Source organism: Triticum dicoccoides, chromosome 6A (genome assembly GCF_002162155.2).
Source record: "Triticum dicoccoides isolate Atlit2015 ecotype Zavitan chromosome 6A, WEW_v2.0, whole genome shotgun sequence".
Classification (NCBI taxonomy): Eukaryota; Viridiplantae; Streptophyta; class Magnoliopsida; order Poales; family Poaceae; genus Triticum; species Triticum dicoccoides.
The window spans coordinates 300,514,686-300,541,636 of NC_041390.1; positions in this window are offsets into that span (position 1 = coordinate 300,514,686).

Consider the following 26,951-nt stretch of genomic DNA (forward strand, 5'->3'; position numbering starts at 1 on the left):
ATCCGCTCCTTTCGTGAAAGATCGGGCGATTCGGGTCTCTACCCTACATCAGTTGTGGATTAGTAGAAATACTTGTGTTGAGGTTTGTGATTCCCGTAGCATGCATGTATGGTGAACCGTTATGTGATGAAGTTGGAGCATGATTTATTTGTTGATTGTCTTCCTTATGAGTGGCGGTCGGGGACAAGCGATGGTCTTTTCCTACCAATCTATCCCCCTAGGAGCATGCGCTTAGTACTTTGTTTCGATAGCTAATGGACTTTTGCAATAAGTATGTGAGTTCTTTATGACTAATGTTGAGTCCATGGACTATACTCACTCTCACCCTTCCATCATTGGTAGCCTCTCTAGTATCGCGCAACTTTCGCCGGTACCATAAACCCACCATATATCTTCCTCAAAACAGCCACCATACCTACCTATCATGGCATTTCCATAGCCATTAAGAGATATATTTCCATGCAACTTTCATCATCATCATATACATGACTTGAGCATTCATTGTCATATTGCTTTGCATGATCATAAGATAGCTAGCATGATGTTTTCATGGCTTGTCCGTTTTTTGATGTTAATGCTACGCTAGATCATTGCACATCCCGGTACACCGCCGGAGGCATTCATATAGAGTCATATCTTTGTTCTAGTATCGAGTTGTAATATTGAGTTGTAAGTAAATAAAAGTGTGATGATCATCATTATTAGAGCATTGCCCCAGTGAGGAAAGGATTATGTAGACTATGATTCCCCCATAAGTCGGGATGAGACTCCGGACTTTACAAAAAAATAAAAGAGGCCAAAGAAGCCCAAATAAATAAAATAAAAAAGAGTCCAAAGAAGCCCACCAAAAAAACAAAAAAATGAGAGAAAAAGAGATAAGGGGCAGTGCTACTATCCTTTTTCCACACTTGTGCTTCAAAGTAGCACCATGTTCTTCATATAGAGAGTCTCTTGAGTTATCACTTTCATATACTAGTGGGAATTTTCATTATAGAACTTGGCTGGTATATTCTGATGATGGGCTTCCTCAAATGCCCGAGGTCTTCATGAGCAAGCAAGTTGGACGCACACCCACTTAGTTTCAGTTGGAGCTTTCATACACTTATAGCTCTAGTGTATCCGTTGCATGGCAATCCCTATTCACTCACATTGATATTTATTGATGGGCATCTCCATAGCCCGTTGATACGCCTAGTTGATGTGAGACTATCTTCTCCTTTTTGTCTTCTCTACAACCACCATTCTATTCCACCCATAGTTCTATATCCATGGCTCATGCTCATGTATTCCGTGAAAGTTGAAAAGTTTTGAGAACGTCAAAAGTATGAAACAATTGCTTGGCTTGTCATCAGGGTTGTGCATGATGTGAATATTTTGTGTGGTGAAGATGGAGCATAGCCAGATTATATGATTTTGTATGGATAACTTTCTTTGGCCATGTTATTTTGAAAAGACATGATTGCTTTATTAGTAGGCTTGAAGTATTATTGTTTTTATGTCAAATGATAGACTATTGCTTTAAATCACTCATATCTTAATATTCATGCCATGATTAGACTACATGATCAAGATTATGCTAGGTAGCATTCCACATCAATTTTTTTATCATTTACCTACTCGAGGACGAGCAGGAATTAAGCTTGGGGATGCTGATACGTCTCCGTCGTATCTATAATTTTTGATTGTTCCATGCCAATATTCTACAACTTTCATATACTTTTGGCAACTTTTTATACTATTTTTGGGACTAACATATTGATCCAGTGCCCAGTGCCAGTTCCTATTTGTTGCATGTTTTTTGTTTCGCAGAATATCCATATCAAACGGAGTCCAAACGGGATAAAAACTGACTGAGATTTCTTTCGAATATATATGATTTTTGGGAAGAAAAATCCACGCGAGACAGTGCCCGAGGTGGCCACGAGGCAGGCGGCGCGCCTGCCACCCCCCCCCTTGGCGCGCCCCTGACCCTCATGGGCCACCCGTAAGGAGGTCGATGCCCTCCTTTCGCCACAAGAAATCTAATATCCGGATAGAGATCGTGTTAAAATTTCAGCCCAATCGGAGTTACGGATCTCCGGGAATATAAGAAACGGGGAAAGGGAAGAATCAGAGAACGCAGAAACAGAGAGAATCAGAGAGACAGATCCAATCTCGGAGGGGCTCTCGCTCCTCCCATGCCATGGAGGCCAAGGACCAGAGGGGAAACCCTTCTCCCATCTAGGGAGGAGGTTAAGGAAGAAGACGACGAAGGGGCCCCCTCTCCCCTTCTCTTCTGGTGGCGCCAGAACGTTGTCGTGGCCATCATCATCATCACCGCGATCTGCACCAACACCTCCACCATCTTCACCAACATCTCCATCACCTTCCCCCCTCTATCTACAACGGTCCACTCTCCCGCAACCCGCTGTACCCTCTACTTGAACATGGTGCTTTATGCTTCATATTATTATCCAATGATGTGTTGCCATCCTATGATGTTTGAGTAGATTTTCGTTGTCCTATCGGTGGTTGATGAATTGCTATGATTGACTTAACTTGCTTGTGGTTATGTTGTTGTCCTTTGGTGCCCATCATATGATTGCGCACGTGGATCACACCCTAGGGTTAGTTGTATGTTGATGTGACTATGTATTGGAGGGCAAGAGTGACAGAAGTTTCAACCTAGCATAGAAATTGATGCATACATGATTGAAGGGGGACCAATATACCTTAATGCTATGGTTGGTTTTAACTTAATGAACATTAGTAGTTGCGGATGCTTGCTAGTAGTTCCAATCATAAGTGCATAGAATTCCAAGTCAGGGATGACATGCTAGCGGTGGCCTCTGCCACATAATACTTGTTATCGGTCTAGTAAAGTAGTCAATTGCTTAGGGGCAATTTCACAACTCCTACCACCACTTCTCCACACTCACTATATTTACTTTATTGCTTCTTTACTTAAAACAGCCCCTACTTTTTATTTACGTAATCTTTATTACCTTGCAAACCTATCCAACAACACCTACAAAGTACTTCTAGTTTCATACTTGTTCTAGGTAAAGCGAACGTCAAGCGTGTGTAGAGTTGTATCGATGGTCGATAGAACTTGAGGGAATATTTGTTCTACCTTTAGCTCCTCGTTGGGTTCGACACTCTTACATATCGAAAACTGTTGCGATCCCCTATACTTGTGGGTTATCAGGGCCTCTATATCGGGCCGTATTGTGACGCAACTTTGATAGTCCGTCTGCGGTGTTCGGCCCCCGCATGACTGGGTTTGTCATGTCTGAATAGGTGGCTGTGGTCACATGTCAAGGTGCGTCCTCGCAATCCGTAGATTGATCTTGTATGTCTTGCTTTATTATTCAGGTTCTGCCGGAGGTCATATGTATGGTCGTGGGCTAATTTACCTCTGCCTGAGTGATGAGGCAGGGCGGGCTGGTGTTCGGCATGAGTTGCCGTTTTGTCTCGACCACGTGGTTGTCGGTCGGCCGTATTGCGCGATGGTGGTATGTACTCTGGCGCCTCCTCGTCGAACTGAGGTAGTAATTTGCGCTTTGGGTAGCTTTTGGTTGGGCGCTTGAGGACGTATTCTTCGGCTGCTAGGAAATTAGTCCATTTATTATTGAGCAGATCTTGGTCAGTTTGAAGCTGATGCTGCTTCTTTTTCAGGCTCCTTGTCGTGGCTATTAGCTGGCGCTTGAAGTGCTCCTGCTCAAGAGGTTCCTCGGGCACGATGAAATCTTCGGTGCCGAGGCTCACCTCATCTTCGGAGAGCAGGTGGTAATTATCATCCTCGTAATATTCGTGTGTGGCTTGTTTAACATGGCTAACCTGCTCATCTTCCCGTTCATCTTGTTTGTTTGCTTTATCGACGGGGTCTTCGTTGTCTTCGGCACCTTCCGGAGTGTCATCTTCTCCTGTGCCGGTGTTGTTGTCTTTACTACGGCGTGACTTAGAGCGGCGCCGCTGACGCCGGTGCTTGGACTGTATTTCGAAAGGTTTATCCTCAACTGGGTCTTCCTTATCGTCGCCGATTTTCCCCTTTGGTGCACCCACCATGTATATGTCATACGAGGAAGTGGCCGTCCAGCGTCCGGTGAACAGCGGGTACTGGGCCTCTTCTTCTCCGGCATCGTCGTCCATACCGTCGATGTCCACGGAGTCGTAATCAAGTTCGTCGGTCAAATCCTGGATCGTGGCTATAAAGTGGGTGGCGGGTGGGAAGTAAAATTCTCCATCTTCAGCCCCTAGTTCGAGCCGGATATAGTTCGGCTGAGAGTCCTCCGCCAAGGACAGGTTTTTTAATGAGTTTAGCACATTGCCCAAAGGCGACTGCTGGAAGATGTCGGCGGCACTGAATTTGAAGACTGATGAACGATCAAGCTCGGCATCCACGGGATCGCGTGGTTCGGAACCTACGGCCGGAGACGAGTCCGACATTCCGGTGGCATAGGCCTCGTGTGAGACCAGGTCCATGAGACCAGGTGGGGTTAATCCTCCCGTCTTTGGATGTCGTGGCCTGCTCCAGCTCTAGGGCCAGAGCGGTTACAGGAGCGATCTCCCGGATGCGGCCCGATGACAGATTTAGGTCATGATCATCGGGGTGACCAGGAGCGGCCACCACTGTATCGAATCCGGCGAAGATCAAGTCTCCATGGAGGTCCGCGATGTAGTTCAAGCTCCCGAATCTGACCTGATGGCCGGGGGCATAGCTTTCGATCTGCTCTAGATGGCCAAATGAGTTGGCCCGTAGTGCGAAGCCACCAAACACGGAGATCTGCCCGGGGAGGAAAGTTTCTCCGCAGACAGCGTCATTATTGACGATTGAAGGGGCCATCAAACCTTTCAGCGATAGCACAGAGGAACTATCAATGAAAGCACCAATGTCGGTGTCAAAACCGGCGGATCTCGAGTAGGGGGTCCCGAACTGTGCGTCTAAGGTTGATGGTAACAGGAGATAGGGAACACGATGTTTACCCAGGTTCGGGCCCTCTATATGGAGGTAATACCCTACTTCCTGCTTGATTGATATTGATGAATATGAGTATTAAAAGAGTTGATCTACCACGAGATCGTAATGGCTAAACCCTAGAGGTCTAGACTGTTTGACTAAGGTATTGAGTATATCCTTTCCAGACTACACCCTCTGGTTTATATAGACACCGAGGGGATCTAGGGTTACATAGAGTCGGTTACATAAGATGGAATCTTCATTGTTGTTCGCCAAGCTTGCCTTCCACACCAAGGAGAGTCTCATCCAGACACGGCTGCAGTCTTCGGTCTTCATATCTTCACAGCCCATTAGTCCGGCCCATAGATAATAGGCCTGACGCCCGAGGACACCTTAGTCCAGGACTCCCTCAGACGACCCAGTCTATCGTGTGTACCGGGAGCGTCTAGCAGACTCAGTGTGTGAGTATCACGCAGTGGTTACTCTGCGCACCAGTTCCGATTCCAGCACTTACACTCGTACCTCCAGGAGCGGTTTTGCTTCTACCGCTTCTCAGGCTCTCCAGTTTGCTACATTTGAGGTCCTTGTCGAGCTTCGTTATAACGAGGTCCAGATGGAGAACCACCGAGGTTTCTACTACTATCCCTCTTTGCACGACAATGGTCGTGTCCATTTCCCTATCATTGATCTGGAGTCTGATAGTCTTGCTAGCCAGCTTTCCCATTATATCACTGCTAGCTATCTTATGATCCACGAGCTGGCTCGAGAGCTGACTCGTGCTCGTACTAATTTAGCCTCTACTAGATCTATCACTGCTCCATCCTCTACGGCATTTACTCCTTATATTCCAGCCAGTTCTAGTTCCCCTATTTCCCCGGTTAGTCCTCCGAGTAGCTCGGGCACCTTGACCGTGAATCCTCTCAGTGCTCCTGCCGAGTGGGTTTCACTTCTCACTACTCCTGTAGCCCCGATGCTTCACCATGCACCTGCCCCAGAGGGAGAGCCCTCGAGGCAGCGTCATCGTGTTACCTTTAACCCGGAGGTTTCAGTTAACCTAGTCAGTTCAGGATCCGAGTCCGCTTCAGGAGAGGACCCCGTAGCACCAGCAGAGCAGTAGAGCTTCTGAGTATCCATAGTTGTCAGGATGATGTACGGATATAGTCATGGTGTTCTGTTTCCTGTATGAGAGTAGTTGTACCTGGCATGATGTTTATCTTTCATGTATGAGTCTATGTATAATTATGTTCAAACTTTATTTTATTCGTCGTATTTTTCTTCGTTATTTCGTTTTCTCTCGGGATTTGTTGCTGGCTTTTCCCCAATTTAGTTTTGGATGTTTCTCATCTCGGTTGCATTGTATTGGGAAAAATCCACAATAGGATGACGTGGAGAGGCAGCAGTAGCGACGCTCATGAGGATGTTCTTGTTCGTCGTTCTGCACGACAGGCAGGACACTCCCCCCAAGCCGTACGTTCCACCATCGCCTCCACCGAGAAAATCCTGCGTATGTTTGAGGAAAGAAGGAATAATGATCTGATTGAAATATTAAGGAGTGTGCAAGCTGTGGTTGGACAAAATGGAAATCAGAACGGTCATCACTCCAAGCTGTCAGATTTTCAGAGAACCAAGCCTCCCAGTTTTAGTCAGGTTATTGATCCCTTGGATGCAGATGATTGGTTGTGAACTATTGAGAGGAAGCTCGAGATTGTTCGTACTGAAGAAGATGACAAAGTTCCATTTGCAACCCATTATCTTGAAGGCGCTGCTGCCATATGGTGGGAAAACACAAAAGCCATGTGGCCTGCTGATGAAGAAATCATCTGGGCAAAATTCAAGGATCGGTTCTGGAAATATCATATTCCTACTGGAATTATGAATGTTAAGCAGCGTGAATTTCTCACGCCCCTTCAAGGAAATCAGTCTATGGGCGAATATTTGCAAAAGTTCAATCATTTGGCCCCTTACTCCCTTTATGACGTGGCCACCAAAGAGAGAAAGATTGACGGATTTCTTGGGGCATTAAACCCGCAACTCCGATGTACCCTTAGTATGTTTGATTTCCCAGATTTCCAAACTCTAGTAAACAAGGCTTTCATTGCTGAAAGGGAGCACAAGCTCGTATTAGACAATAGGCCTACCAATAACGATCACAAGCGCAAGTTTGAGCCAAGGAAGGAAGGGCAGCCAGTGCAAAAGGCTCGTACCTGGCAGCATACTCAGGTGGAATACAAGCCCAATTGGCAATAGAATGTTATAAAGACCACCACACAAGTCAAGAATGTCGTGACCAACCCGGTGCGAGAGGAGTACTAGGGCAACAATTCTTGCTTCAGTTGTGGCCAAACCGGACATTATGACAGACAGTGTCCCAAGAACAGTAAGGCAAGTGCGCTAATCAGGCCACAAGTAAACTTTATGGAGTCATGCCCTACCCAGCAAAACATCACTAGGCACGTTCATCACCTCTCTGCAGATGAAGCCCAAGAGAACCCCCAAAGTTGTCATTGGTATGTTTTCTGTTAATAGCATACCTGCCGTAATTTTATTTGACTCTGGGGCTTCCCACTCTTTTATTTCGCGGAGTTTTGTTGCCCAAAACAAATTTCCTTGTTCGCTATTGGGCAAGAATATGCTAGTACAAACCCCGGGATCCTTAATCAGGATCAATCTGGTCAGCCATAATCTGGAAATCAATATCAACGAAGCTCGTTTTCCATCTTCCTTGATAATCATTGAGTCTGTAAAGTTGGATGTTATCTTGGTTATGAATTGGTTGACCCAATATCAAGTATGCATAAATTGCGCGACCCGAGAAGTCACTTTGACCAGTCAAGAGGGACAGCCTACCAAATTCTATGCTCGCAGAAGCATACCCAAGAAATAAATGGTTTTCATCGCTAGGGTTTGGTGAGTTGGAATTAATTCCTGTGGTCAGTGAGTTTCCTGATGTGTTTCCAGAAAAAATTCCAGGCATGCCACCCGATCGAGAGCTTGAGTTTGCAATAGATCCTGTGCCTGGAACCGCACCGTTATACAAGAAGTATTACTGGAAGCCCTCATCAGAATTAGTGGAGCTAAAGAAACAGCTTGATGAAATTCTCTAGAAAGGATATATCTGTCGCAGCTCTTCACCATGGGGATCGCCTGCTATCTTCGTGGATAAGAAGGATGGCAGCCTCCGCATGTGTGTGGATTACCATCAACTGAATGATGTCACCATCAAAAATAAATATCCACTGCACCAAATTGATGACTTGTTTGATTAGCTCAGTGGGGCCAAGGTATTCTCCAAGATTTATTTAAGGACATCATATCATCAACTCAAGATTAAAAAGGAAGATATTCCTAAGACTGCATTCACTACTCGGTACGGTCTTTATGAGTACACAGTTATGTCCTTTGGTCTCACCAATGCCCCTGCCTTCTTCATGCACATGATGAACAAAGTATTCATGGACTTCCTTGATAAATTCATGGTAGTCTTTATCGATGACATACTTATATACTCAAAAAGTGAAGAACAGCACAAAGAACACCTCCGAGCAGTGCTACGACGACTCCGCGACCATCAGCTATATGCCAAATTCAGAAAATGCGAGTTTTGGCTCAAGCAAGTTGGATTTCTCTGACATGTGCTATCCGCCGAAGGTATAGCCGTGGACCCGAGCAAAGTAAAGGATGTGCTCGATTGGTTGCCACCCACAACCATATCACAGATCCGGAGTTTTCTTGGATTAGTCGGATATTATCGTTGTTTTATTCAAGGGTTTTCCAAGATTGCCAAGCCCATGACGGAGCTGCTCAAGAAGGATAAGAAGTTTGAATGGACTAAGGACTGTGAGAAAAGTTTCAATGAGCTAAAGACACGGCTGGCGACTGCACACGTGTTGACTCTTCCAGATATCTACTGCAGCTTTGATGTGTACTACGATGCCTCCAGACAAGGACTTGGATGCGTACTTATGCAAGACGGCAAGGTGGTAGCATATGCATCACGACAGCTATGACCCCACGAGGTAAATTATCCTACTCATGATCTAGAATTGGCCGCGGTGGTTCATGCTCTAAAAATTTGGAGACACTACCTCATCGGGAAGAGGTGCCAAATTTTTACCGACCACAAAAGTCTCAAGTATATATTTACTCAGCCAGATTTAAATCTCCGTCAACAAAGGTGGCTTGAGTTAGTCAAGGATTATGATCTTGGGATAAAATACCACCCGGGTAAGGCCAACGTGGTTGCCGATGCACTCAGTCGAAAGCCTGTCAGCCTGAATGTAATACTGAAATCCTTGCCTCCTGAACTTCAAGACGAGATTGCTCGGCTCAACCTAGTCATAGTTGATGCTGGTCTTGCTAATATTTTGGAAATTGCACCTACACTTGAGGAAGAGATCCGCAAGGCCGAGCTAGCTGACACCGTCCTGCAGAAACATGTCAAGCGTATGATAGCAGGACAAACTTCAAATTTTTCTAAGGATCAACTTGGTACCCTCTGATTCCATGGAAGGATTTCTGTACCCAGTCAGGCAGATTTAAAGAGGAAAAACCTGTCGGAAGCACACGAATCTTCATACTCTATTCACCCTGGAGGTACTAAAATGTATGAAGACCTTCGACAAATATTCTGGTGGGATGGAATGAAGAAAGACATTGCCTATTTTCTGGCTTGTTGTGACATATGCAACAAGGTGAAGGCAGATCATCAGAAGCCAACCAGACTTCTCCAACCACTGCCAGTTTCACAATGTAAATGGGATGACATCTGCATGGATTTTGTCACAGGGCTACTTAAGACTCAGCGAGGCAATGATGAAATCTGGGTCATGGCGGACACCTTAACCAAGGTAGCTCACTTTATCCCGATCAGAACCACATATCGAGTAGATCACCTTGCACAACTGTATGTATCCAGGATAGTCAGTCTGCATGGAGTACCCCGAACAATCACTTCTGAATGGGGGTCACTTTTTACCTCCGCTTTCTGGTCACGTCTCCATCAGGCCTTGGGGACAGTGCTAAAATATAGTACCGCTTATCATCCTCGGACTGATGCACAGACTGAGCAGGTAAACCAAATACTCAAAGATATGCTACAAGCATGTGCTTTGGCCCAAGGATCTAAATGGTAAGACTGCGTGCCATATGCCGAGTTCTCATAAAACAAGAGCTTCCAGACCAGTCTAAAGATGTCACCATATAATGCTTTGTATGGCCGTAAGTGCTGCACTCCTTTGAATTAGTCTCAAACTGGGGATAGCCGTATTTTTGGAACGGATCTCATGATGGAAGCTGAGAAGAAAGTCAAGGAAATCCGAGAAAGATTGCAATTGGCCAAATCGCGACAAAAGAGTTATTATGATGCAAAGCACCGACAGATCAGTTTTGAACACGGAGAACATGTATACCTCCGAGTCACTCCTATGAAAGGAGTCAAGAGATTCCAGACTCGTGGAAAGTTGGCACCCAGATTTATTGGTCCATTTCCAGTTATGTCTAGAGTGGGTACTATTGCATATCAACTGGAACTACCCCCTGAACTGTCAGAAGTGCACAGTGTGTTTCATGTTTCACAGTTGAGTCGATGCATATCGCCACCAGAGAAAAAGACTGCTATGACTGAAATAGAGTTGGCAAAGGATTTATCATATGAAGAGAGACCAGTCTGAATTTTGGATCAGATGGAAAGGGTCACTCGTAGTAAAGCAAGGAAGTTTTACAAAGTTTAGTGGGAGCATCACACAGAGGCAGAATGGACTTGGGAACGAGAAGATTTCTAAAGGCATAATATCCAGAATGGTTTTCCCAAACAACCGAATCTCGAGGACAAGATTCATCCTAAGTGGGGGAGGTTTTCTGACAGTCTGGTTTTTGCCCTTTTCTCCTTGCCTGATTTTTAGTTGGTTTGGTTTTGAAATTTGAAGTTTTGAATCTTTTCAGATGGACTTAAACACTTGGGTACCCCTTGACTTTCACCCAAGTGTCTCATTTCCCTCTCTACCTATCATTTCCTCTCTGTTTCACCTCAAAATAATATTTTGAATACTTTTCTTAAAAGGAAAATATTCATTTCCCTCTCTAAAACCCTAGCTAGCTCAATGTGATCTAAAGCAACCCCAATTTTTGTTCCCCACAATAATCTGAGAAAATTCCCAAATATTCTTGGAACCCAAGGGCACCTTCCTGAGCAATAATATTTCATCACTTTTTGGAATATTTTTTCTATATTTCGGAAGGTTTATCCTTAACTGGGTCTTCCTTATCGTCGCCGCTGTGCTCCTTTGGTGCATCCACCATGTATACGTCGTACGAGGAAGTGGCCGTCCAACGTCCAGTGAACGGCGGGTTCTGGGCCTCCTCTTCTCTGGCATCGTCGTCCATACCGTCGATGTCCTCGGAGTCATAATCAAGTTCATCGGTCAAATCCTCGATCGCGGCTGTAAAGTGGGTGGCGGGTCAGACATAAAATTCTCCGTCAGCCCCTAGTTCGATTCGCATATCGTTCGGCTGTGGGTCCTCCGCCAAGGACAGGTTTTTTAATGAGTTCACCATATCGCCCAAAGGGGAGTGCTGGAAGATGTCTATGGCACTAAATTTGAAGATCGATAAACAATCAAGCTCGGCGTCCATGGGCTCGTGCGGTCCGGAACCTGCGGCCGGAGACGAGTCCGGCGTCCCGGTGGCATCTGCGGTCTCCGAGGTGGGGTTAATCCTTTCGTCTCCGGATGGCGCGACCTGCTCCGGCTCTATGGCCAGAGCGGTTACAGGAGCGATCTCCTAGATGCCGCCCGGTGACAGATTTAGGTCATGATCATCGTGGTGACTGGGAGCGGCCACCGCGAAATCGAATCCGGCGAAGATCAAGTCTCCACGGATGTTCACGACGTAGTTCAAGCTCCCGAATCTGACCTGATGGCAAGGGGCGTAGCTTTCGATCTGCTCCAGATGGCCAAACGAGTTGGCGCACAGTGCGAAGCCGCCGAACATGAAGATCTTCCTGGGGAGGAAAGTTTCTCCGCAGACAGCGTCATTATTGACGATTGAAGGGGCCATCGAACCTGTCATCGACAGCACAGAGGAACTCTTAATGAAAGCACCAATGTCGGTGTCAAAACCGGCGGATCTCGGGTAGGGGGTCCCGAACTGTACATCTAAGGTTGATGGTAACAGGAGATAGGGGACACAAAGTTTTACCAAGGTTCGGGCCCTCTTGATGGAGGTAATACCCTACGTCCTGCTTGATTGATATTGATGAATGTGAGTATTACAAGAGTTGATCTACCACGAGATAGTAATGGCTAAACCCTAGAAGTCTAGCCTGTATGACTAAGGTATTGAGTATATCCTTTCCGGACTACACCCTCCGGTTTATATAGACACCGGGGGGATCTAGGGTTACATAGAGTCGGTTACATAAGAGGGAATCTCCATAGTTGTTCGCCAAGCTTGCCTTCCACGGCAAGGAGAGTCCCATCTAGATACGGGTACAGTCTTTGGTCTTCATATCCTCACAGCCCATCAGTTCGGCCCATAGATAACAGGTCGGACGCCCGAGGACCCCTTAGTCCAGGACTCCCTCAGCAAGGCGCGGCTCATTTACTAAGTGGACTCGGGTCGTGGCCATCATGGAGACCGCGCCCCATGATCATGGGGCGGGAAATGGCCGTTCCACTTGCCTCTTGAATCCTGGCTCTCCCGCCATGTGTCCCCCATGCCTCAGGGAGGGTAGGTGGTGGACACGAAGGGCACAGGCTATAATGCCGAGGCGGGAGGCCGGGCGCCGCTGATTGGAGCAGCGGGTCGGTCTTGTTTCCTCGCGCCTCTAGCGGCTGGATTGGTCGATTGGGGCGGCCGCCCTCGGGTTGGGGGGCCGAGCCCGGGCCCCGCCCCTATATAAAGAGGGGAGAGGGACGGTGTCCTTCTGCATTCGTCTACTCCTCGCCTTGTCTCTTTCTTCCCTTCGCCATGGTGAGAGGGTGCGTCAGTGCTCCAGCAGCGGCGACGAGAGCTTCTTCTCGACAGCGTGTCCCACTCCTCCGGAGCACATGGCAGAGGAGCCCGCTGCGAGAGGAGGAGGAGGTAGGGGGCGAGACCGGGGCCACCGTGGCGCTCGGGGGAGAGGAGGACGGGGCAGCGCACCGGCCGCGCTTCCGCCAGCGACCGCTCCCCCAATGGAGGGCCATGCCGGAGACCAGCCCCGCAAGTTCTTCATCAGGCTGTACAAGCCGGTGTGTGGTCACCTCTGCCTCCCCACGCCGTTTGCTCAGGTAATGGAGCTTGACCCGCCGCAGGCTTTGAAGCTGCATATGAGGGGCTATGGGAATGGCAGCATGCGGGTCGACATTGAATTCCCCACCCCTCATGTCATGTATCTCCGTCGTGGGTGGAAAACCTTCACCCATGCCCTTAACCTGTCGAAGGGGCTCGTCCTCCACTTCAAATTGATGGAGAACGGCCTGCTCTCCGTCAAGGTCTTCGAGCACTTGGGAACTCGCCTAAGGTGTTGCGCACAGAGCTCCACCGACAATGAAACCTCCTCCTCGGGCGAGAGTGACGAGGAGGACAGCGACGCCGAGGGTATCAAGCGAGAGGACGCTGATTCTGACTCCTGTTGACCATTGGCGGCAGCTCCATCATCTGAGTCACCCTCCTCCCTCGGCCACGCGCCCCACCGAGGGTCATTCCATCCATGCTCTCCATTGGCGCGTTCCCCATCGCCCCTTCTTGGCCTTCACCTGCCGCACCTGGGAGGAAAGGGGCAAGAACACAGATCACGGGGCAGTTATCTTTTTTCTAAGCTTGTAGGCATTTGCCGAATTTTAATTTCTAAGTAATGTAATCTCTCGAGCCCATGCTTATGTTCCGCAACATCCGTACTTATATCAGCATGTTAATGAAAAAGACTAGCCTTGCTGGGAACTCGTGCACGGATTCGCTCGTGCAGAGGCAAAATGCCTCTTTAACGCAAATAAACGAGTTCTCCCGGCAAGCCGTCCTTTCGATGCCCTCTATGCCTGCCGAAGAATCACATCTGCTGGGTTACAAACAAAGGGTCAAGCCCCCCATCCATCTCCTTTTAGCAAGGTCTACTACGACCACTCCGACCGAAGCAGTGCTCGGGGCGGAATGGGAGCACCAGAGTTTTTCAAAAGAGAGTGGCGAGGTTTTCTAATACACAAGTGACATGTTATGAACATGGATGGGCAAGAGGTAAACTTTATCTGTTTGGTTTGCCGGGGATCGTCGTGCCGGGCGGTCTTCTCAACTTCTTGCCGGAGCCGGGTCCTTGGCGGGATCATGCGTCCTTCCCGTGGCCGGAAGGAAGAGAGGGCAAGATCATGGACCCTTGGCAGTCCGTTAATATTTGTTGGAATCAAAAAGCAGTACAATACCCTTGATAAGCATGCATATACGTATACACATAATCATGGAAATCAATAGGAAACTGTACATACTAAGGGTTTCTTTCCCTGACTGCACGCAGGGTTTGTGCCTGGCTTTGTACATAGGATTATATGCCTTGCCGACAAGCCTAGTACAAAAAGGGGGTTGCCAGGGCTCCTGGGAACCGCGCCTTAGGGGTTAAACTTGCAAAGATGTTCGATGTTCCAGGAATTGCTCACCGGAATGCCATCCTCGGTCTCCAGGCGGACTACGCCAGGCTTGGTGACTCGTATTACCCGATAAGGGCCTTACCACTTTGGTGTCAACTTGTTTGAATTCTTGGCGGATTGAATTCGCTGAAGAATAAGGTCGCCTTCCTCAAGGCTTCGGGCATGAACCTTGCGGCTATGGTAGCGGTGCAAGGCTTGCTGGTAATGAGCGGCTTGCATAGCATCCTGAAGACGATCTTCCTTAAGGAGTGTCGCATCATCTTGGCGCAATTGCTCTTGCTCAAGCTCATCGTAAGCGAGCACTTGAGGTGACCCGTATATGAGTTCTGTGGGGACAACTGCTTCTGCCACGTACACCAGGGCAAAAGGTGTCTAGCCAGTGGCTCGATTTGGTGTCGTTCTGATTGACCAAAGAACCGTTGGCAACTCTTCAATCCAGTGCCTTCTGCACTTGTGCAGCCTGTCAAAAGTTCTGGTTTTGAGGCCTCGCAGCACTTCCGCTTTCGCCCTTGCAGGCTGGTCGTTGCTTCTGGTATGAGCAACAGAAACAAAACAAACCTTGCCGCCGAGGTCTTGAATGTACCATATGAAGGTGTGGCTCGTGAACTGCGTGTCGTTGTCAGTGATGAATCTATTTGGCACACTGGAACGGCAAACTAGTCCATTGAAGACCTTGATGGCTGATTGTGCTGTCACCTTTCTCACCAGTTCCACTTCTGTCCACTTTGTGAACTTGTCGATTGCGATGTACAAGTACTCAAAGCCCCCGACAGCACGTGGAAAGGGGCCCAGTATGTTGAGCCCCCAGACCGAAAAGGGCCAGGAAAGAGGGATTGTTTGAAGGGCTCGGGCTGGCTAATGAAGCTTCTTTGAATGGAACTGGCACGCTTCACACTTGGTTACTAGGGCAGACGCATCCTGGAGAGTGGTGGGCAGAAGAAACATTGCCGGAACACTTTGCCGGCAAGGGCTCTTGACCCTATGTGGGAGCCACACATGCCCCCATGTATCTCTGCCAACAGCTCCAGTCCGTCCTCCTGAGGAATGCACTTCAGTTTCACGCTGTTCAATCTCCTTCTGTATAGGGCATCATCCACAAACCGGTAGATGCTGGACCGACGGGCTACTTTCTCTGCCTCTTCCTGTTCCACAGGGAGTTCCCCTGTTTGGAGGAAACGGACGGTGCATTGCACCCATGCCGGAGACTGGAGCTCAACGGCAAGGAATAAAAGCTCATCTTCGGCCGTAGGGGCAGCTGCCTCTACGGTCGGGGCTTGGGGCCCCGCCGAAGGTTTGGTGTAGGGTAGAACCCTAGTAGCCCGATCTTTCACGAAAGGAGTGGATCCCGCGATGAACACGAAGAACACAAGGATGGAAACGAGGGAAAAACACGAGAGGAACACGAGAAACCAACAAATATTATCACACATGCACTAGATCCATGAACACAAAGGAAGATACAAGATCCAAAGTCAAAAACGGACGATACAAGAGGTAACGGGTCTTCTCCATGAGGAGGTCTTGAGTTCTTCTCCAAAAGGAGGTCTTGAATCCAAAGGGATATTCTCCGTAGAGGCCGCGGTCTCTCTCGTGGAGTAGATCTGATGTGGATGAGTGTAGTTCTATCTCTAAATATGAGCTAAACTAACACTAACCCTAAACTGGTGAAGGTGGAGAAGTATATATAGTCTAAGCCACGAAGGGGTAAGTGGGAAAGGGATACATGGGCTTTGGCCCGAGTCTTTGCACGCAGGTAGGCCAGAAGTTTCGGGTGGGGCTAGAAGTTCCGGGCTCAAGAAGTTCCGGGCAGGTTCCGGCCTAGTTCCGGGCTATCCAGAGAGTTGGCGCGCTCGGGGCTGGTCTGGACTCCGGGGGTCGGTGGTTCCGGGCTGGCCGGAAGTTCTGGGCTTTCCAGAAGCTTGCCCCTGCTTCTTCTTCCTACTCCTCTTGCATGCTTGGCCTTGGTCCTTGGATCTTCCATGGTCGTCTCGGTTGTACCTAAGTATATGAAAGGTCCATGCATGAGGTAGTAGCCATGTCTCATATGTGGAAAGTGACGGTTCGAATAGGAGTGAGTTCACCTTGTGTCCAATGGCATATGGTCGAGGTCTCATTGTATGTCCTCTTGGGACTTGGGGAGTAATCGAAGTGTACATGGGGATGATCGTAGGATGCTCCGCATCATCTCCCCTCCCTTGGAAAAGATCCGACCTCGAATCGTGATCCTCATCACCATGGAAACGGTTGTTGTGGATGGACTTGTAGTTGGAAGGAGTTGAAGACATTGCGCAATCCAAGTACTCCAAGGTGTCACCGGAGTGGTATACATGCAAAAAGAGCAAACACAAACGACACTCGGAAAAACAATGGTTAGAGCACACAAAGTGTCCATCATGTAAGAATGAGTCCGTGCAACAAGATTGAGCATGACAAGGGGCATGAAGCTTATCCAAAAGAGATGGAATGGTATGCAAAGCATTCATGGGAGCAAAAGCATTCATTGCGCATAGAAATGTGTTGTGAATATGATCAATGCAACCACGGTGCAAAATTATGTCATAGTGAGACGGTTTAGCAATAGCATGAATATGGAAATGGATGCTCAATATGAATGAGTTATCATGCAATTGATGGTAGGCAATATGATCATGATGTATGAATATGCCATCAAGAAAGATCACAACAAATTTGCTAAGGAAGTACACAAGCTCATATATCATGGATGACATCGAAATACAAGATGCAACAAGGCAATCATAATGTGAGTCAATCCATGCATAAGATGCAAATTTGTCATGTGTATGATATGTCCATCGAGCATGACATGGGTGAGCACAATCAACAAGTATGGAGGTGTTGGCGTACCAATGCTCGATGTCGTTGCATGAGTGGAGGTTCGAAGGTGCTTCCGATAAGTCCGAGCACTCAATGTGAAGGTCCATAGAGTCAATCTTCAATGTCGCTCCTCCATTCGCGAGATGTACCATGTAGACAACTAGAAGGAAACAACAATGAATGAGTGACCCATCCAATATGCATATTTGAGGATGGCTCAAAGGGAAGGAGTTCACCGTTAGGAAATTCTCGCAAATGTTGGTGTTGCACATCGGGTATGCCTTCACATGAACAAATTGTCTCATGACGGTAGCGCCTTATGAATCCTTCAAAATGAAAGAACATGGCAAACACTCGGAAAAACAAATGAGGTTAGCGGAGATGCAAAACCTATCATTCATGTGGTAAAATACCCAACAAGTGGATGTATCATAGTCATCATAAGAAAGGACAAGGGAGAATTTCATAGTATGGAGGCATATGATGCGAGAACAACCAAATAGAATAGGTGCAATCAAGCAAGCATGCATCACAAGTAAAGTGTCCAAGTCTCCAAGATTAATAATCATAGATACAACAATTGGAGGCAAGCGACAATGAACAAAATATATCATGTGAGAGGCATGAACATATACGTCATCAACCCAAGAAAGAAAGTAAGAATGGAACATGGGTGACGAGACAAAGCAAGCAATCATAGTGATCAAGTCAAGCAAGCTAGTAGTGCGAAGATGCAACGTACTAGAAGGAATCATGTCAAGTATGTCATGTGTGCAAATAGTAGTCATGATTAATGCACAAGACACATCACAAGCATGAAGGCAAGATATGAGCAAAATAGCATCAATAGCATGAGGCACATGATAAACATGGCAATAGTAACAATGATCTCCAACAAGCATGCAAATACACATAGGAGTAGCATAATGGTGAATCATGGGTAGATGCAAGCAAGGGTCACAATTGCATGGCAAAGACATAGAAACAAGCATAGCATGCAAAGTGAACACGGGAAAATGGGCATAACGTAACAAGTGATATATAGCCCATAGCCATGTGAGAGACAAGTAGAATAGATGCACGTAGTCATTGCGCGAAGAGAATGGTGGGAAGGGTAGTTCACGGGATCCCAAGTCATCTATGCTCTCAAGAGCTCGTTTCGTCAACTCTTGGGATTGAGAGGTTGATGAGTATACATGAGTACCTACACAAAACAAAGACAAAGGGAAAATTGTGTGTGTGTGGTAGATGTACATGTCATCCATCATGATGCGCATGTGCTTGTGTTGGTTAGCACAAAATATCCAATGCTCGAATAAATGAGATGCGTGATATAGAAACATGTCATCCATCATGATAGGTTTGTTGTTATGTATAGCATAATGGAGACTCAAATTGTGTAATGCATCACAAGAAATATGTAGAGCATTGTTATTCATGGAATGCATATGGTGCAAGCAATTATGGGAATCATGCCAAATACGGAATGAATCAAAATCTCCTAATATGAATGAGGAAACTATGGGGGTCTCCTCATGAGCATTAATGGAAACATCTTGTCAGGACCCCGACTCAATGCCACATCGATCTAGCATGTAACACCTCATATCACTTTGCGGCCTCACGCACGGTATTCCCACGGGTGTCGCCTTACCTTTGCCCGGGACCGTTTGCGTCTTTTGGCACACGTATATGATAGTGTCGCTAGCATCCATATGATAAGGAGCCCGGGCTGACATGGCTAGTCGTAAACCCAAAGTGGCACAAACTTACAGGGACAGGCATCCATGACCCAACATCGAACGTGTCGGTCATCAGCGAGTGAATCTGGGTTGTAGCACTGGGCTAGCAGGACTCCGGTGAACCGGGCTGTAGCGGGCTAACAGGACTCCGGTATTCATTGCGTGACATTTCCTCGAAGGGACAGACACAGGAACGAAGAAGGACACATGTCGGCCAGCCTGAGTGTTCCGAAGCAGTAGCAAGCTACCATGGCTCAGTGGAAACACTAGGAGACATTTCCCGGTAAGAGAGGCTACCAAGGATAAACAACTAGGTTGTCAGATCCCACACATACCAAGCATTTCAATAACATACACACAATATGCTCGATATGTGCAAATACAACATGGCATCACAACATGACTCTACAACTCAATTATTTATTCAATAGGCTCCGAGGAGCGAGATATTACAAACATGGGTCTCATGACCCAACACTCAGAACATACAAGTCAAAGCACATGCGGAAGCTATGATGTCTGAGTACAGACATCTATAAATGAAAAGGCTGAGAAGCCTGACTATCTACCAGATCCTGCCGAGGGCACAAGATCGCAGCTGAGGTAACAAGCTAAACGTCGAAGTCCACGAGGTACTACTAGCGAGACTGAAGTCTCTCTGCAAAAACATAGATTAAGCAACATGAGTACAAATGTACCCAGCAAGACTTACATCAGAACTACCTACATATGCATCATTATCAACAAAGGGGATGGTGGAGTTTGACTGCAGCAAGCCAGCTTTGACTCGGTGGCTATCCTAAACTACGACTGCAAGTAACTCTTTTGAGGTGGCGCACACGAGTCCACATATTCACCATATCAATACACCACTATGGATCCGCTCCCGTCTCCCTACGAGAACGCCATCCATAGCACTCACGCTTATCTTGCGTAATTTAGAGTATCCACTTCCACTTGTCTATGAACTATGCAAGGGGTCCAAGTTTCCATATCCGAGGAATTCGGCTATTCGAATAGATAATGATAACCCTGCAGGGGTGTACTTCTTCACACACGCTTTCGCCACTTATCGCCCTGTACACGTCATGTACCTCGGCAACCTTGAAGCGAAAGCCGGGCGAGGGAGTCGGCCACGACCTGACTAACCGAACAAGTCTCTAGTCCAGGTTTATCGCCTATTCGGGTTCCATCCACAAGGAGATCCGGCCGGGGTGTCGCTCACGGCCCCAAACGATGTGAGCAGGGTTCCCAAGCCCACCATCCGGGTGCTACTTGGTACACCGGGCCACTGTGCCTAGTCTTTCCCAAGCCCACCTGTACCGGGTGCCACTTGGTAGACTACTAACACTACCTACAAACACCAGAAACTAGTTGCAACTCCTGGACAGAGATCATGTTGATTAATAAGTCGAGAGGGGTCGAGTTACCGGAACCCAATGTGTGGTAGTAACTGGTCATGGATCACAAACACAGAACTCAGTTCCTGAGGACGGCTGCAATGAGACAACCCACCATGTATTCCTACATGGCCTCTCACCGCTACCTTTACCAAATCGTGTTCACACACTTAGCTCACACACAGTAGGACATGTTCACACGCCTCTGATTCATCCCCGATGAATCAGACCTGACTCAACTCTAAGCAGTAGCAGGCATGACAAACAAACATGAATGAGTAGGCACAACAGGGCTCAAACAACTCCTACTCATGCTAGTGGGTTTCATCTATTTACTGTGGAATGACAGGTCATGCAAAGGATAAAGGGGTTCAGCTACCGCAGCAAGTAACAGTTGAATCGTTGTTGTCCTAATGCAGTAATAGAGAGCAGGAGCGAGAGAGTGGGATTTTATCGGAATGAACAAGGGGGTTTTGCTTGCCTGGCACTTCTGAAGATAGTATAGCTCTTCATCGGTGTCATCGAACTCATCGTCGAACCACGTCTATCGAGAGGGGACAATTACCGGCAAACAAGGAAGAACACAATCAATGCAATGCGACAATATGATGCATGAATGTGACATGGCAATATGATGTGATTTGAGCTAATGCAATTAGCAACAGATTAAATGAAGTTGGTTTGAATACAAGATTCAAATTCAAACTCCATATGTGATTATTTAAATGCCATTTAATTGAATTGTCCTAAACAGTGGTCATAAGTTGTTCTAACATGCATGAAAATGGTACAAATGGATAGATTGGATTTTTCTGATGATTTTTCATATATAAATTATTTAATTTGGAGTTACGGTTGAATTTCTATGAATTTTAGAAGTTTGGGGTATTTTCTGAAAATAATAAATCATTTAAGATTTATTTAAATTCCAGAAAGGAATTATTGCGTCATCATGACCTCACCCTAACGTCATCAGGTCAACAGGGCGGGTCCAGGTCAAACCTGACCTGTGGGGGCCACACGTCAGTGTCACAGGGCTGCTTAGCTCACTCACAGGTGGGACCAAGTCAACGGCCACGTCAGCGTAGTCAACACCGACGCGTGGGCCCACCGGGGTTAGTTAAATTAACCAGAAGATGTAATTTGTGTTAATTAGGGCGTGGGGCCCATTAGTCAGTGGCCTAGGGGTTGGTTAGTGCGTCATTAGCGTTTAATGACGTCGCCACGTCACCAGCCACCGGAGTGTCGCCGGCGACGACCACGGCCGACAGCGGAGGTGCACCGTGCGCTCGCTACGGAGCACCATTTGACGTGCGGTTTGCTCCTACGGGTTCCTGGGAGGAAGGCGCATGTAAAGAGATAAGCGACAACAGCTGGGGTGGCCGGAGCTGCCGGCGGCGAGCTCTTTTGCGGCTGCCGAAGTTCGGCTATCGACGGAAACCATGCCACAGAGCACGGGAGGAGCAGCAGTTGGGTGATTTGAGCTCCTTCGGATGCACTGAGCGTGTTGGCGGGCTCATAAGCAAGCGGCGACGGCTGTGGCCGCGACGGCGCCATGGCCGGCGGCGAGGGATTCTCGGGCAAGGTGGTGGGGCTAGCTAGAGTGCGCAAACAGGAAAAGGATGAGAAGGGGGAGATGCGGTAGCTCACAGGGAGGCCGAAGAGCGGTTCAGCGGGCTCGGGGACGCGTCGGGGACGGCGAATCAGCGCGCGGCATCCGGCGGCCGTGCGTGAAGAAGACGACTCGATGACGACGATGCAGGGCGTCCGAGGTCGCTTGACTCGGCGGAGAGGATGAGGGTGAGGTAGCCGAGCTACTGGGCACGCCGAGGGGTCGAGGGGGAGGCTCTGGGTGCGGCAACGGCGAGCGGCGGCGATGAGCTCTGCTCGGGCTGCGTGAGAGAGAGAGCAGAGGAGGGGGAAGGGATCGAGAGAGAGCAGAGAGCGAGGGGAGAGACAGAGGGGGCTACGGGCGTATCCAGACGCGTCGGGGCGCCTCGGTGGCAAGCAGGAGGTGGCCAAGGCGGCGTCGGCGCTCGCCACCGAGCTGCTTCGGTGCGAGGGGAGGAAGACAACAGGAAAAGGGTGGGCTGGGCCGCGCTGGGCCGGTCCTGTTGGGCCACCAGGTGGGCTTCACAGGTAAGTCGCCAGGTATGTGCTCTGTTTTATATTTCTGTTCTGTTTTCTTTTATTTAATCTTTTGCCACTGTTTTGAATTTAAAATAATTCAAACAATGCCAAAAACTCCTCTGAATATTTTTATTTTGCTAGATGGACTTTTCCAAAAGCTCATAAAATATTTCAGGGGTATTTGAAATTATATTCTAATTATATGAATATAATTCAAATTCAAATAGCTAATGAATTAAATTCAAAGTCCCAAAAATAAATCCTTAAAAATGTTCAATATTTTGGTTGGGACCAGAACCCTTGCCAAAAATTATCAAACATTTAAGAAGAGCATTTTGGAACAATGAATGAGATTTTAGGGTTTTTGCCCTTCTTTTATTTAGGGTTTTGAGGCTTCCAATTTCCCTTAGTTCAAGTTTCAGAATTTAAACATGATGCAAACACCAGGCAGCACCAGAGGCTAGGGATGTGACAACTCACCCCCACTAAACAAGAATCTCGTCTCGAGATTCAAGTGTAGGGTAAGACGATGGGGAACGCAACCTAACACAATCCTCACGATCCAGGTTGCCCTTCATAAGAACATTGATTCGATCACCATCATTGTCTTGATGTCTTGCTCCGAGAATTCCAGCTAATCATGACAAGAAGAGGAAAGGAAAACTCTAGAAGGATCGATCTTCTCGAAGATCGAACGACTCAGGATCAACTCATGGGATGAGACATTGACACATCTCTCGAGCTGAGACACGAAGCATAGATCTGAAGAGTTGGAGTGAGACAGATGACGAGGGTTCGCTAAGTAGACAACAATTCCAGACTTAAGAATGTGGTGATCGGTTGTCAACGTAGCGAGGAATTGAATTGCCATGATACCATAACGATGCACCTTAGGGAGGGTGACTCGTAGAAATATTCCCTTAAGTGGCAAAAAGAATTACCTTTGATTCAGAGATCATTGAAACTCTTTATACCAGCCTAAGGAAAATCTCGAGCGATCGTTTGGAGGGGTTCGGTAGAATGGCATACTCGGACTTGGATGATGTGGATTACCTTGTTGAAGACAACGTAATGGATGAATTTGCTTATCACCGGAAATGGAAGAGACCCGTGGTAGAATGGCACATTGGCGGTGCAAGCTGGGAACAAAATGCAAATGCTGGGAATGATTCTGGTAACTGGGGAAGAACCCAACAAATAGAGAGTGAATTCACTGTTTGAAAAGGTCATAGCATAATCGAGGAAACTGAGAGCAATCCAGTTAGTGCCAATGATAACACCTAGCGCTTGTGCGTGCTCTCAAGAACTTGAGCATTTCCACAATCATCAAGGTTTTATCAACATCCGTGTCAAGGGTGCTGACAACACAACATACTACCATGATGGCTAAGGATGGATGATGCAGATGCAAAGGAGGATAACACCTTCTCAGATTTCACCTTAGCGAGGCCAAGGAAACAAAATCTGGATGATCAACCAAGAGACATTTAGCACTCCGCTCCTAATGTTCCCCTTGATGTGCTAGCGTATCCCATTCATTGAAATGGTTTGGTATCTAGAACATCAAGCAAAAGTCGGACTTCAGGAACACAAAAATCCATAAGGAACAACTAGGGAGTAAATCCTACGAAGTCCTTATGGGAAGGTGGCCAACTTTCTCAATCAAGATACCACAATAATAGGTCTTCCGGCTGGGTGTGTTGGCCATGACATCCACTTTACCGGTTATCGAGGGATCAGTATTATAGTTCTTGGGAAATGTTCCAACCATCATATCTGCCTGAGATTCAGATGTGGTTGGTGTCAGGATATTCCAGACTCATCGAGTCTAGGGAGAAAAAAGAAAGTTTGCAACACAATTCGACGAGATGACATTGCGAGATTCTCGGGAAATGAACTACGATAGCAAGCTACAAAACATGAGCTGGTTCTGCTACACACATGTAAACACGCTGTCACAGACAAACATGAACACATGGTAGTCTTATAATAAAACACTACCGAGTTCAGGGGGGAAACCATCATCGAGGATATCGAAGTCTTGTGCACTTAAATTAGACTTCTTTACCTAGAACAAGTCAATCAGTGGCTTGGTGTGCTAGGAACACATATAGAATGGAGGCGGCCAACCTACCAAACCATAGAATACTTCGCACATATGCATGACCAACTTGGGATGATTCCAGAGGAGCAAAAACAAACTTTCTCGAATTCACGGCGGCAACTTACATCAAATGCACGTGAATCAAAGGAAGTCACTTCTTTCATCCAACATACACTTCATGAACGGGGCATGAAGAAAATGCGTATACAAGTTTCCAACATTAGCTTAATGTTCAACAAAATCATGGAGGAGATAAGGATGTTGTCAATGGACTCCACAACAATTCATCCAGGTTTCCATATAAGAGGATTTCCATAGTTAAGTGAACACGGTGATAGCATTGGTCAGACCAAAGAATATAATGGTGTATGCTCGAGGAAAACCACGAGTAAGACAACATTACGACCATCGTTGGTTCTGACTTGATTTGACGATAGCCCACACTCAAATCAAAGGATTGATAAGACAATAGGTCCAGCAACTGATCACAGGGACCAACCAATGAAGATATCATCTTTCTTCAACACACACACACACACACAAAAAGATATCCCTTAACATGAACTAAGTCGGACAAGCTTTTATCTTCCAACTCTCCAAGTTGTTGTTTAGCTTATCCAACTAGCTCAGGGTATCCAACACGGATTCTTGGAGAAGGGGTGGTTTACAGGAATAAACCAACTTGATCACGAACTCAACATAGCGGTCAGGTGACAACCTGGTAATACTTCCGAGAAGATATACGGAAAATCACGAACCACCGATATGTTACTAAGATCGAGGACAATCCTGCTTTTCAGGGTAAGACGATATGATCAAATGAGTGAGGACTTGACAAACGCCTAACTCATCAATCGAAATGTGCACCAGGAAGATGGACAAGGTAGCACGATCAATCTTAGAATGATGATTCAAGAACCAACACGTTAAGAAAGAGGTTATTGTCCATTTAACTACCAGGCAACAGAGTTGCTAGCAGTATTGATTTCACACACCACGATTCACTTGTCGGCATTCCGGTTACAATAACACAGGAACCGAGGAATGAACAATGATGGCAAGAAGTATCACTGTACCAAGAGTTCATAGGATGGTGTGCAATTCCTACAATAATCCCGATATAAAAGATGGTAATACTCCAAGGTAGAACAGAGAAAAAGCTGGATTGGCATTTTGATCTGCGGAGCACAACTTCTTTGACCCAATCCTGGATATGGAAGAGGTACTGGAGTTTGTTTCTCCTAGTCATTCCGCGATAGAATGGCTTGACGGACCACAAGAGTAATAGGCATCGATAAACGAATGCACGCATACTCTTGACTATCAATTGATAGACGAAGGTCAGGAGACAACTAAAGAGGGACAACTCAAAGGAACATATAACTTTCTGAGTTGTGGATGCATAGATTAGTATGTCGAACCAAGTTCAATATAATTCTTCCGGATAACCCATGCAGAAAGGTTGAGCTGGCAGAGTCACAATATAGCATGGAGAACCCATCGAGAGCACTCTGGTTGTGATCGTTCAGTTCAACGAGGAACTTCTGCCATAAGTAGTTCATGGTATTTGGAAGAAGAAGATACCACGGACTTCAAAGACTATCGCAAAGGTTACTAATAACCTAAGGGAGCTAGCAATTACTATCGACATGAATTAAGTAGGGTGAATCTCGGGTTCAAAACCCGGGGGTAGAATACCTACTACTAAGTAGCATCACGGAATGCTTTCGAGAATAAAGGCCAGAATCATCACACTGGGACACAAATCATGGCTAAATTACTAGATGATCCCCTAAGACACCTAGGGTCATAATAATAACTCCAACATAAAGGTCGAGGCAGTAGAATACCTGAGCTCAACAATTAGTGTGGTTAATCTGGCCCAAAGGAACATCGAAATGGGAGGAAGGAATTTGCAAATTGCTTCAGACTATTTAGAAACCTGGGATGACTCGGACAACATAACGGCTGTAAATGCTCAAAAGATTTGAGACATGCTACAAAAATGGTGGCATAACCACTTAGAAGCACAATATCAAGGTTTGGAGATCAACAATTAACATATGGAAGTAGTAGGAACTGACCGAGGCTTAAATCCAACAATCTTATAAGTCTACGGATTAGTAACACGTGATCCCGATAGAAAGAAGAGAAGGCCTAGTTCTTAACCCCGTAGGAAGGATAAGA